Genomic DNA, 10667 nt, shown 5'->3' with positions numbered 1-10667 from the left:
TTGATTTTTTTTTTTAGCTTGTGCCTATTTATAAGCTTTGACTCGTTGGCCAGCAGGTCTTCACACGGAGATATTTAAAAGCCTGCAAAAGACTTGTAAGATTTTCAGAAAAGTTTATTTAACGAAATATGATGGCCGCGTGAATCAGTCTTAATAAATATGTTTAATTTAAAACGTATTACTGGTGATACAATAGCTTTGCATATAAGAATTAAATTAAAAGTCCTGAAAATATGCGGCGACGCTTTTGTCTACGATTGGTTCTAGTTTGTAATCAATATTCATGAGTACTTGTGGAATTCACTTGGTCATAGTGTGAAGACGTGGATTCATGCGCTCCTGGTGATGTCGGATCTGGTTATGTTCTTCATTCGAAGAAGATATTAAAAGCAGGACGACATAGAAGTTGTAAAATATTAATAGTGAGTGTCCGTTTTAATGGTTTTGCTCATTACCAAACCGGAACAATTTCTAGACTTTCAACCATCCTAAAGTTAAGTTGCTCCCTTCGGTCGCAATCTTCTCTGCCGAGCTGTGCATACTAGCTTCGTTCATGAGCCAGATAGTCGTAGTTTTTCAGTCGCTGAGATGAAACGTTTCAGCGAAGGGTTAAGAAATAATTTTGTAATCAAGTTTGTAAGATACTTGGGCTGAATTTGTTTGATATTTTCTGTTCTCGTTGCGTGTTGCTCCCGAAAAGTTGAAAACCGTTACCACGTGCAGCCGGTTAAATTCATACAAGCTTTGGTCGCTGCTTGCCCTGGTAATAGTGTATTTTGAAAATACATTTTTCCCGTGAAAAAAGCTAATACTTCTCTTATCGTCTTCTTTTTAAGGAGAGGAAATGGCCTAACGGCGAAGATGGAATTCATTGGTATGACCCGGCGAACGAAAGAAGAATTGAAATTCACGAGGAGTTAATGGTTATTCAACATTTGGAGATGACGAGATAAGAATATTAATTGTTATAACTCTTCGATTAAAATGGTGGCAATACATTTGAAGCTTACGTTGTAAGAATTAGTTGTCGAAATATTTATTTGTTTCGAACGACTGATATATATTTTCCATTAGTTAACCTTCGGCCGTAATTAATCCGAGATCTCGATTCTGGTAGCCACCATCTTGGTCGACATGATTTCAGGAAATATTTAAAGTGGATAAACAACGTTGAGTTTTTATGGTGACACTACATTTGGCAACACCATCTAAATTTTTCTGATCACAACACGTAATGTGACATTAGGTGAGGGTTCTTTTTAAGCAAATGAAGATTTAATTGGCCTGTACGACAACGAAAAAAATATATTTGGCAACGACGAAATTCACTCCACAACAAATAGAGTCGCTAGAATTAAAATTATCAGGCAACATTTTACATTGTACAGAACAAATACTGAAATTATTCCGCTGTAACAAATTTAAATTTTCTTGTTACCATTAAAATTATCTTCAAAGATTAAATTCTCATAGCAAAAAACCCCTAATTCATAATGTTATAAAGCAGAAAAATGTGAGCATAACGAAAATAACTCGTGAAATCAGCTGAATTAATCACATGAACACAATTGTATTATGAAATTCAGTTTGTAAACAAGTTCAACACTTCTGAAACAGTTCTGTAACACGAAGATTTCCGAAGACTTCCGAAGATTTCCCAACGATAGCGAACGTTTTGGGAATGCGGAAAGCATAATATAAGGGAAATTTTTCTGAGATTAAAAACGGCATTCAAAATCATGTTATATTACCGAGATAGTAATCTTTCGCTGTAAATCGAAGCGTGTCTTGCATACTGCTGTATCACAGTTACTTTGAACTAAATTGACTTATCTTCATGATCAGGTTATTGGACATACTACACAACTCTCAGTTTTTAAAAGTGCCACCTTAAGGACAGATCAACGTTTGTTTAACCTCTAAGATATTGAAAGTTTAGGCTTCTAAGATCAATATCTGGTTTATAAAAGGTGTTGAAAAAAGGTCTAAAGCAGAAAAGTATAGCGAGAGTGATCAACAAAATCATCGACCATGAGATATTGTCTTGATGTGCTACCAAATTCTCAGAACTTCAGCTAAGATCAAGTAAGGCAATAGTTAAGGAGAACTGATGTTTTCAGCTTTAAAGTGCGGACGAGTTCAGGATCGCGGAGAACAATTGAAAATATAAAACCTGTTTCTGTAAATGCTGTAACATTTGCAAATCAAATTAGAATCTGCCATCTTTTGTTTTTCAACAATTGTCTAGCAATGACCTCCAAAAAGACAACCTTTCGCCCGCAACGGCTACACAATAAACATTTAAAATTCGCTATTGCACTGATTGCGTTTTTTTTTTTTTTTTTTTTTTTTCAATATTTAAAAGGCTGCCAACAATTTTGTAATAATCATAACCTAAGCTAGAAAGACCAGCAACAAATTTGTTGACAAGGATTATATTTGCATATGAATTGGTATTAAAAACGTTGCCTTGTCATACAAAGCTCTCATGGCGCCCTTGCAAAACATGTTTGTTTTTCTGTCATTTCTAACGTTTAAAATTCTGGACATTCAAAAAAAGTACATAAGCATTTGTCTCGGATAAGCTTTGTTCAAAACAGAAAAAATATTTTCGAAAACTTTCCAACAAGAGATTTCAATTTTCACGGTGGATCATTTCGAAATTGTTCTGACTTAAAATATACTGAACCGGCCGTAGAAATCTACGTTATTTTAGGACTAGACATCTTTTTCACCAGATATTGATTATTTTGTGGTGTTTACACTTTGGTTGTTGCATGGGAAAAGAGAACGGAGCGAACGGTCGCAACAGAAGAGAAAATTAACTTATTTCCAAACTGGTAACTCCTGGATTATAGACCATCGAAATTGGGCAATTTTTGGGGGGACAATGATTGGATTTTGACTGACTGGAGTATTCTTACTCCTGTGCAACTGATCCGAAGTGTACCATCTATAGTCTATTATGGTTTCACAGAGGAAGATATGAAATGGCAAGCTACAAACAGTTGCAATAAACTCGATTGGATATAGAATTGAACTCGGTTAGTTGAAACACACTATTTCACGGTCACTTTGCGAGATTTTAAAATCCATTTTGGAATTTTTTTTTATGTCGCCTGTTAAATCCATTTGCCATTTCATATTTTTCATTTCTCGGAGAACTCTTGTATCACCTCGCACAAAACCCATGGCGAATTTCGCTGAAAATTAAATTAGCAGAGTGTTGGAAAAAAAATTATTTCGAGACAGAAACTGAAATCATCTTGAAATATCAAAATCGATTTTTCAATGCGAGGTGGTACAGTAGTTTTTGATGGGATTTTCTGTCAACCGTTACATTTGAGAAATTTTTGCGATCATAAACTTCTGAAGGGTAACCTCTTTAAATTTTACTCAAAAAAAGTTGTAAGGGGAAACGCTGTGCAATTTTTTTCAAATTTTCCCGCCAAAAGTCTTAGTTTTTAAACGCGAACTTCTTCCTTCACACATTTTAACTTTATTTAACTGATTTTCAATTTATTAATTACTTATTGCGAAACAATAAAATAAATTAAATGAAAACAGCAAGTGTAGTGGTGGTTTTTACTGTGTACATTACTTTAGCATTGTTAAACAATATCAAAGACAATAAAAATACAGAGTCAACTACACACTTGTCTTCAATATTACTTTTATTGGCTCTTTAATAATTGAAATTGCTTACAAACAATTCGAATAAGTAACAAAATAAAAAAAAAATGCGCTTTTAAAAGGGCCTGGTAACTAGCCAAAATGTAGGCTATCTCTTTTACTATTTTTTGACTATGTAGGGTTGCCAAAAAGAAAAAAAAATTCTGCGCTTTTGAACAGAGTCTAGCCAGAAATCAAGCATATACTATGACTTTTGATGGGAAAAATCCAACATAGTGCTAGATTTTTTTCCGCCAAAAGACTCTGTATATGGGTGACTCAAAACCAGACACCATTTAAAATTGCAGACTTTTTTTTCTAAGAACAATTTTTCCACTTTTCGATTTTTTTTTCTTGGCCCTTTTAAAAGCGGAACCTTTTCCTCAATTCAATGCGTCCTCGAAAACTAGAAAGATTTCAGTAACTTGTGAAATACATGCTAGACAACTGAAAAGTAATTTGAACGAGTTTAATAACGAGACTTCCTAGCTGAAAATTCGGGTTGCAAAACAAATCCAGGTAATGCTGACATTCTACCTTAATTTTAAAGCTATAAACTTGAGATACAGTTCACGGCTTCCTCGAAAACTAGCAACTGAGATACAGTGTAAGAGTCAATTTGGCAGATACAAGACAATTTGACAGTAAAACCAATGTCTCCTTTTGACTCTTGAGTTTTGTCTTGTAAAATTACTAATACGAGCTCCGCCCTAACAATCTTTCGCAAGAAACTCACTTGACATAAACTTTGTATTGTAAATCTACCTTACAGCGTACTTTTAAAACGTGATCCACTGAAGAAACCTCTAAACGAAGTTCTTTGCTTTCCTTTGCTTCTTTCTTCATGTTATTGTCGCTGCGTGTACACTTGAGATAGCAGCCTGAAAGAAAGATAATTAAAACGTCCAATTAACAATGGCTAAACTGAAACCCAAAGAACAAAATATACGTACAGTGTATACTCGACTTAAGTTAACAAGTTAATTCTGTCATCGGGAATGCGCTTGTCGTTTGGTTATATCATCGTCATAGAAGTACTCAGACTTTACATAAGGATATTAAGAACAACAAACATAGCACTCTTAAATTACCCTTCATTTCCAACGTTTGCAGACGAAAGTTCAACGGCAAAATAGTACACTAAAAATTTCACGGCAAAAATGTTCGCGACAGAACGGGAAATATTTGCATTTTCTTCCTGAGGATGAATTTATGCGTGGTTAATACATGTAGCTAAACAAAAAGCCTCCATTTGGCGCGAAAATATGCTCGGATATTTGTCCGTGGACATTACCTGTTCCGAGAAGCGAACAGCTTTCCGAGAGCGATCGCGCGCGAGCGAAAATATTTGATGGATTATGATTGTCAATCTTTAAATAACTCGTGAAATTTTCAAAACAAAAAAAAAGCTGTCGGGTAGCTTTACATTTTTACAGTATAAGAATAAAGGTAATGTCATTCACCGGACGCTTAGAAACAAAAACTGAAATATTACGACAAGACGAATAACAAGACGAAGGTGCTTTCAAATTCAAACTGTTGTTCAAATACAATATGTAATTAAGCAAACAATAGCTTTTACAGTAATTTGAGTAATTATGGTTTTACCTTGTTCATCTTTGATCTGACAACCCGATAGCTACATTTTGTACAGCAAATAATAATTTTGACAAGACTGCTTTTATGAAAGTACGACTGAAAACGACTTCCACTTAGACAGCTATTTCAAGAACATTTCCCAGTGATGTCTGAAATACCAGAGGGACGTTTGTAATCAAGAAAGTTATTTCACGTGCACTTTCACGACACATGCAGTACTCTCATGTGGCACTGTAATAAATTGCTCTACAAGGTTGTTCTAGCTTTAAAATCTATAGATAAGACCCCTATGTTTGTCCGCCTAAATTGAATCTAAGCTGTATTTTCATAAACTACCTATGTAAAAAAAAAGGCTTTAGGAACATTATTTTACTTTGGGACTACTGAAATGAAAGTACATGATCTTTTTCAACAAGAACTTCTCGTCTAAATTTCCGGGCTGTCCGGTGTTCATTGCTGTATATTTCTTTCAGCGTTTGTTCTGAGAATTTGGTGATAAATCAAGACAATATTCTCCAATTCATAAACCTTTCTTCTCATAGCTTAGTCCTTATTCAGAGTCCTTAACCAAAAAGTAAATTCTCCTTACTGGTTTTGAGTTATCTAGACAATACCCTTTTGAGATCACTCTCTAAATCCTCTTTAATGTTTCTTCGTGATTACAATGTATGTTTGAGACTGTCAAGATGAATTTTGAGCTGATCACTCGGCTAAGGAAGCATTGATACATGAACCGGAAAGCAATTGGTCGTTGATCCAATTAGGCCCCTTGTCTCACAATTTGAATATTCATCAATAACAGTGCCTCGGACATTGTATAATCTAAGCTAATGTTTGTATAACCTAACCCCGAAGGGCTAGGGTATCCAGTGAAACAGTGAAACAATGAAACAATAACATCTCTATTTGTTTTGTGCAAAATTATTCCTAGTACATGCATCATCAAGTGATTAAAACCACTTCCTTCTAAAAGAAAATTGTGACTCACCTAATAAGGGATCCAGTGTCTCAATTTGATCTTTTTTTTTCTTCTTGCATCTCAGCACAGCTTTTATTGTTTCTTCTCTGTTTCGTACCTAGTAGGAATCAGGAAATGTTTTAACCTTCATGACATCCTTCATCTCTTTATTTCAAAAACTACACAACTAAGAATAATTCATCAGATTTTTTTCCATTTCAACTCTACAGGGACAAGTTTTGACAATGAAGGTTAGGTTAAGTCTGCATCAGGCCAAGTGATCCAAACAACCACAGCCTATACTGGTCTCTGTTAAGCCATCACTGTTCCAGATAAGATAAGGGGTCTCAGGTCAAAAACACAACAAGGTCAACTACATGTACATGACCTCACAAATTAATAGAAAACTTCTAAAGATTAAAAATTTGATTTGGTGGGAGCAGTGGAAATGGACCCATTGGCATTCCTTATTCACACCCTGCCTTCAAAACTTATCTGGAACCCTGGTGTTAAGGCATATATCTTTCTATTCCACCTGGATGGGATTCTAGTCTGTCACAAGGTTAGTACCCATTTGTACCCCTACATACAGTGTAGGTGGAGAGAAGTAGTATGAGAGTAAAGTGCTGTGCAAGAATGCAATGCAGAGACCCTAACCAAAGGCTCAAAACCACACTGCTTGATGTGCAGTCCAGCGTACTATCAACATTAGACCACAGTGTTCCTCCTCCAACAAAATAATACTCCTCAACAACAGTACCCCAGGCATCGCAGTCTTGAGGGACTTTTGTACTCCCTATCCCTGAAGGTCTAGGGTATACGGCTAAATAACAATGGCTTGTTGAAACAGCTGAACAATAACATCTCTATCCGTTTTAATTTTCTACCTGCTTTGTTAATAGTACATGATACAAATTTAAAGTAAAATTGTGACTGACCTACATGTACTAATTCCTTCTCCTCTCGAGTCTTAGCACATAGTTCTTTTCCTTGGTTCTCTGTTTTGTATCTACATGTAGTAAGAGACAGCAAATGTTTTAACCTTTATGGAATTCCTTGATCTCATAAGTTTTACAATCTGCACAATTTAAAATAAGTCATCAGAATTTTTTAAGTATCAACCATATTATACTAAAGAGGGCTTTGACAATGAATGTAAGGTAAAGTCTTCATCAGGCCTGGTGATCCAAACTACTACACCTTATCCCAGTTTCTGTAAAATCAATTGATAAGGAGCCTTTTTACTCTGCCTTCACATTCCATTACTGTGTCCCTCTTCCCACAAAAGAATACTCCTCAACAACGGTATCCCAGGCATTGCAGTTTTAAGGACTTTTTGTACACCTCACCTATGAAGGGCTAAGGTGTAGTATGGCCACATAACAACAATTTCTTCAAATAGCTGAACAGTGAAACAGTACCGTTTCTATTTGTTTAAAATTTTCCAGCTGCATTGAACAGTGTCATGCTCAGCACATGAAACCAAACACAAAGAAATTGTGACTCAGTTAACATGGAATCCAATGTTTCAACATAATTCTTGCTCCTCTTGAGTTTCACCACATAATCTCATTGTTGCTTCTCTGTTTTGTATCTATTAAGATAAAGGAATTGCTCTGTAAGTCATTAGATCTTTTTAAAAGTTAAAACCCTATCTTAAGGGGAGAGGTTTGACAATGAAGGTAAGGTAGAATCTATGTCAGACCAAGTGATCCAAAACACTTCAGCCTGTGCGGGTTTTGGAAGCATAATTACAAGTGATAAAAGTATTTCTCTCCCTCCAACCTCTAGTTGGGATGCTAGTCTGTTGCAGGGTACAGTAAGCCCTTGGCAGCATTGAATTCTCTAAGTACAGGTACCAATTGTACACCTGGGTGGTGAGAGGCACTGTGAGAGTTAAGCGTCTTGCCCAAGAACAAACCAAAGACTGCTTGATGCGCAGTCCAATGCACTAACCATTAGACCACTGTGCCTCTTCAATTTCCACAATAACAAATTCTTACGGTAAGTACTAAAGAGCAAAAAGCCTAATGGTTAAGGAAGTCCTGATATATAAAGTGGAAAGAAACTGGTCCCTCCTCCCATGTATGAACATCCATTAACAATGGAACCCCAGGCATGGCTAGGTTATTTCCTCACATACAAGTCACAATAGATTCTTGGAATAGCTGAAGAACATTGAAATAACCACTTCCCTGTTCATTTCATTTTTGCCTTCATTGTGTTTTATTATTCCTAGTAAAGATGGCAAAAGTGATAAATATATATTAACAACCGCTCCAACCAAACACAGAGAAATCATGACTCACCTTATACCAAGTGGAATCTAATCTAAATGCCTCAAAATGAATTCTTTTTCCATATAAGTGACAGTACATAGACTTTATTGTTGCCTCTCCATTTTCTATCTGGTAAGAAATTGAGAAATACATGTAAAAATGGTTTTAAAAGTATTCAAGCCTTGTAAGCACTGGAAAAACTGCAAATATGAAACAAGAGGCTGCAGTGTTAAAATGAATAGTATAACAACAGGACAGGGCAAACTTTGTTTACAGCATGCAGATAGCAACAACTACCCAAAAGGTTCCCCTCCTCAATTTGCTTTAATACTGCTGCCTGGTTATACTGCAGCCTGGTTGTACCGCCGCCTGTTTAGCTCAGTTGGTGGAGCGCCAGACTGTTGTGCGGGAGGTTGAGGGTTTGAGTCCCAGACCGGACCAACACTCAGGGTCTTAAAATAACTGAAGAGAATGTGCAGCCTTTGTCATTACATCTACAAATGGTTAGATGTTCAAGTCTTCTTGGATAAGAACTACTAATCATAGGCCCGTCTCCTGCATCTTCGGTGTTACATGGTTAGCAGGGGACAAAAAAGAACCCAAACACTTATTGCGAAGAGTAGCGCATGTAGTTTCCAGTGTTGGGGTTTGGCCTTGTCCCATGGGTTGGTGCTTCACATGAGGTTAAACTTCATTGCACTTTTCCCCCTTGGTCAGAATTGTCCAAGAAAAATTACTATTTCTATGTAATACACCAATAATCTTGTCTACTGAATGCAGAATGTATGCTGGAAAGATAAATAAGGCTTATATAACAGTCATGCAACTAGCATTTACCTGTCATACAAACTGCTGAGAACCTTTTTCTACTACAGAGCTGTCATTAAAGGTGGGTAGCTGCAAAAATATTGCAAGACATCCGTTTCAAATTTCTGAGTTGAAAAAAGGATGCATTTCAAGGAGTTTAAATGTGTTTACCTTTCTCATACACAGTGGGAGCAGCAGAGAAAAGGAGATCAAAGGGTCGTGAAAGGCCTGGGACATTTTCAAAGAATGGGATCCCAGGCTTCCACATGCCAAAATGGTGTCTATGATGAAGAAATTGTAATACTGATGAATTTTCCTATTAGGTAATCATGTATCGTTATGTACAATATTGGAAGTCACTGACGTAAACCAGTTATTGGGATCATTATCAAATCACTATGCACAGCAGTCATTGCTGAGTACGTTTTTTGCTCTCAGCTGAGTCAGCAGAGCATCATTAGTTCTGTGTCTGCATAATTATGTTGTAAGAATTATGAATAGGAAAGATTTTCTGATTGAGGCTGCTGAGCCTTTGAGTTTAAAGAATGGTTGTTAAACAAAAAATGGTAAATACGGTCAGGTTTGATCATGAACCACTAATGAATCTGGTAAATGTACTAACCTCCTAGTGAGAAGACTGTGTCATCCAACCGTCAGCTTGATAGTGTTCAGGCCTTTAACAGTGCAAGATTCAGACCTTGATTTGAGTCAGGTGATTTGTTCTCTTGGCAAACATCAGAAACTGTTGCCTGCTGGCTTTAAGATGGGATCATTCTCAGTACTTATGGTCTCAAAAACTAAAAGTTCTTTTGGATATTCCCATAAGAAAATACAATACTGTATTGAAAAATGTGTAGACTATAAAGGATTTGTGAATAAAATCTTAAATACGTTAAGTTTTAGCAGCTGAAAATAACGGCCCCCATGCTGAAAATTCACTGAGAACAAGTACATTATTTCCACAGCTGCCAAATTGCACCCGTAGTCAAATATCCAATCACGTAACCAATCAGAAGGGGGCTTGAAGGCCAGTTGTTGTACAACCAATCAGTCAAAAGTCTGGAATTTGGACTTCGGGTAGACGATTCGTGATTATTTCATTGTATCAGGCATTCCTCTTTCCTCCTTCCCTCCTTTGGCAGAGAAAAAAAAAATGCCTGATCACAGGCTACTTCCAAAAATATATCCAGCTATTTGCTCTTGGACACTATTTGTTATGAAGGACAACCTTAAAGAACCCTAGTCAGCCTCTATCAAATGCTATAGTTCACCACTAAATTTTCTTTGCTTCTTAAATTGGTTTAAATTGATCAAATGGCGCGATAGTGTTCATCCATGGAGAGACACTATAA

General features: G+C 36.3%; 1 protein-coding gene and 1 long non-coding RNA gene across 3 annotated transcripts in view; one reads left to right on the top strand and one right to left on the bottom strand.

Moving 5' to 3' along the window:
• The window catches only part of LOC145493835 (uncharacterized), a 165361-nt gene that overhangs the window by 92450 nt on the left and 62244 nt on the right, over positions 1-10667 (top strand). The gene's annotated exons all lie outside the window — the stretch shown is intronic.
• Positions 3521-10667, bottom strand: part of LOC145493858 (uncharacterized) — an 8941-nt gene continuing 1794 nt past the window's right edge. The window contains exons 2-8 of one of the 2 annotated variants that reach the window (XR_014050185.1): positions 9938-10071; positions 9346-9405; positions 8539-8637; positions 7651-7823; positions 7168-7238; positions 6260-6347; positions 3521-4553 (exon numbers count right to left, since the gene is read on the bottom strand). This is a non-coding gene — a long non-coding RNA (uncharacterized LOC145493858). The remainder of the gene's footprint in view (positions 4554-6259; positions 6348-7167; positions 7239-7650; positions 7824-8538; positions 8638-9345; positions 9406-9937; positions 10072-10667) is intronic. The other variant, XR_014050184.1, reaches the window with a different exon arrangement.

This window comes from Orbicella franksi, chromosome 7 (genome assembly GCF_964199315.1).
Source record: "Orbicella franksi chromosome 7, jaOrbFran1.1, whole genome shotgun sequence".
Classification (NCBI taxonomy): Eukaryota; Metazoa; Cnidaria; class Anthozoa; order Scleractinia; family Merulinidae; genus Orbicella; species Orbicella franksi.
This window is presented reverse-complemented; position numbering and strand designations above follow the sequence as displayed.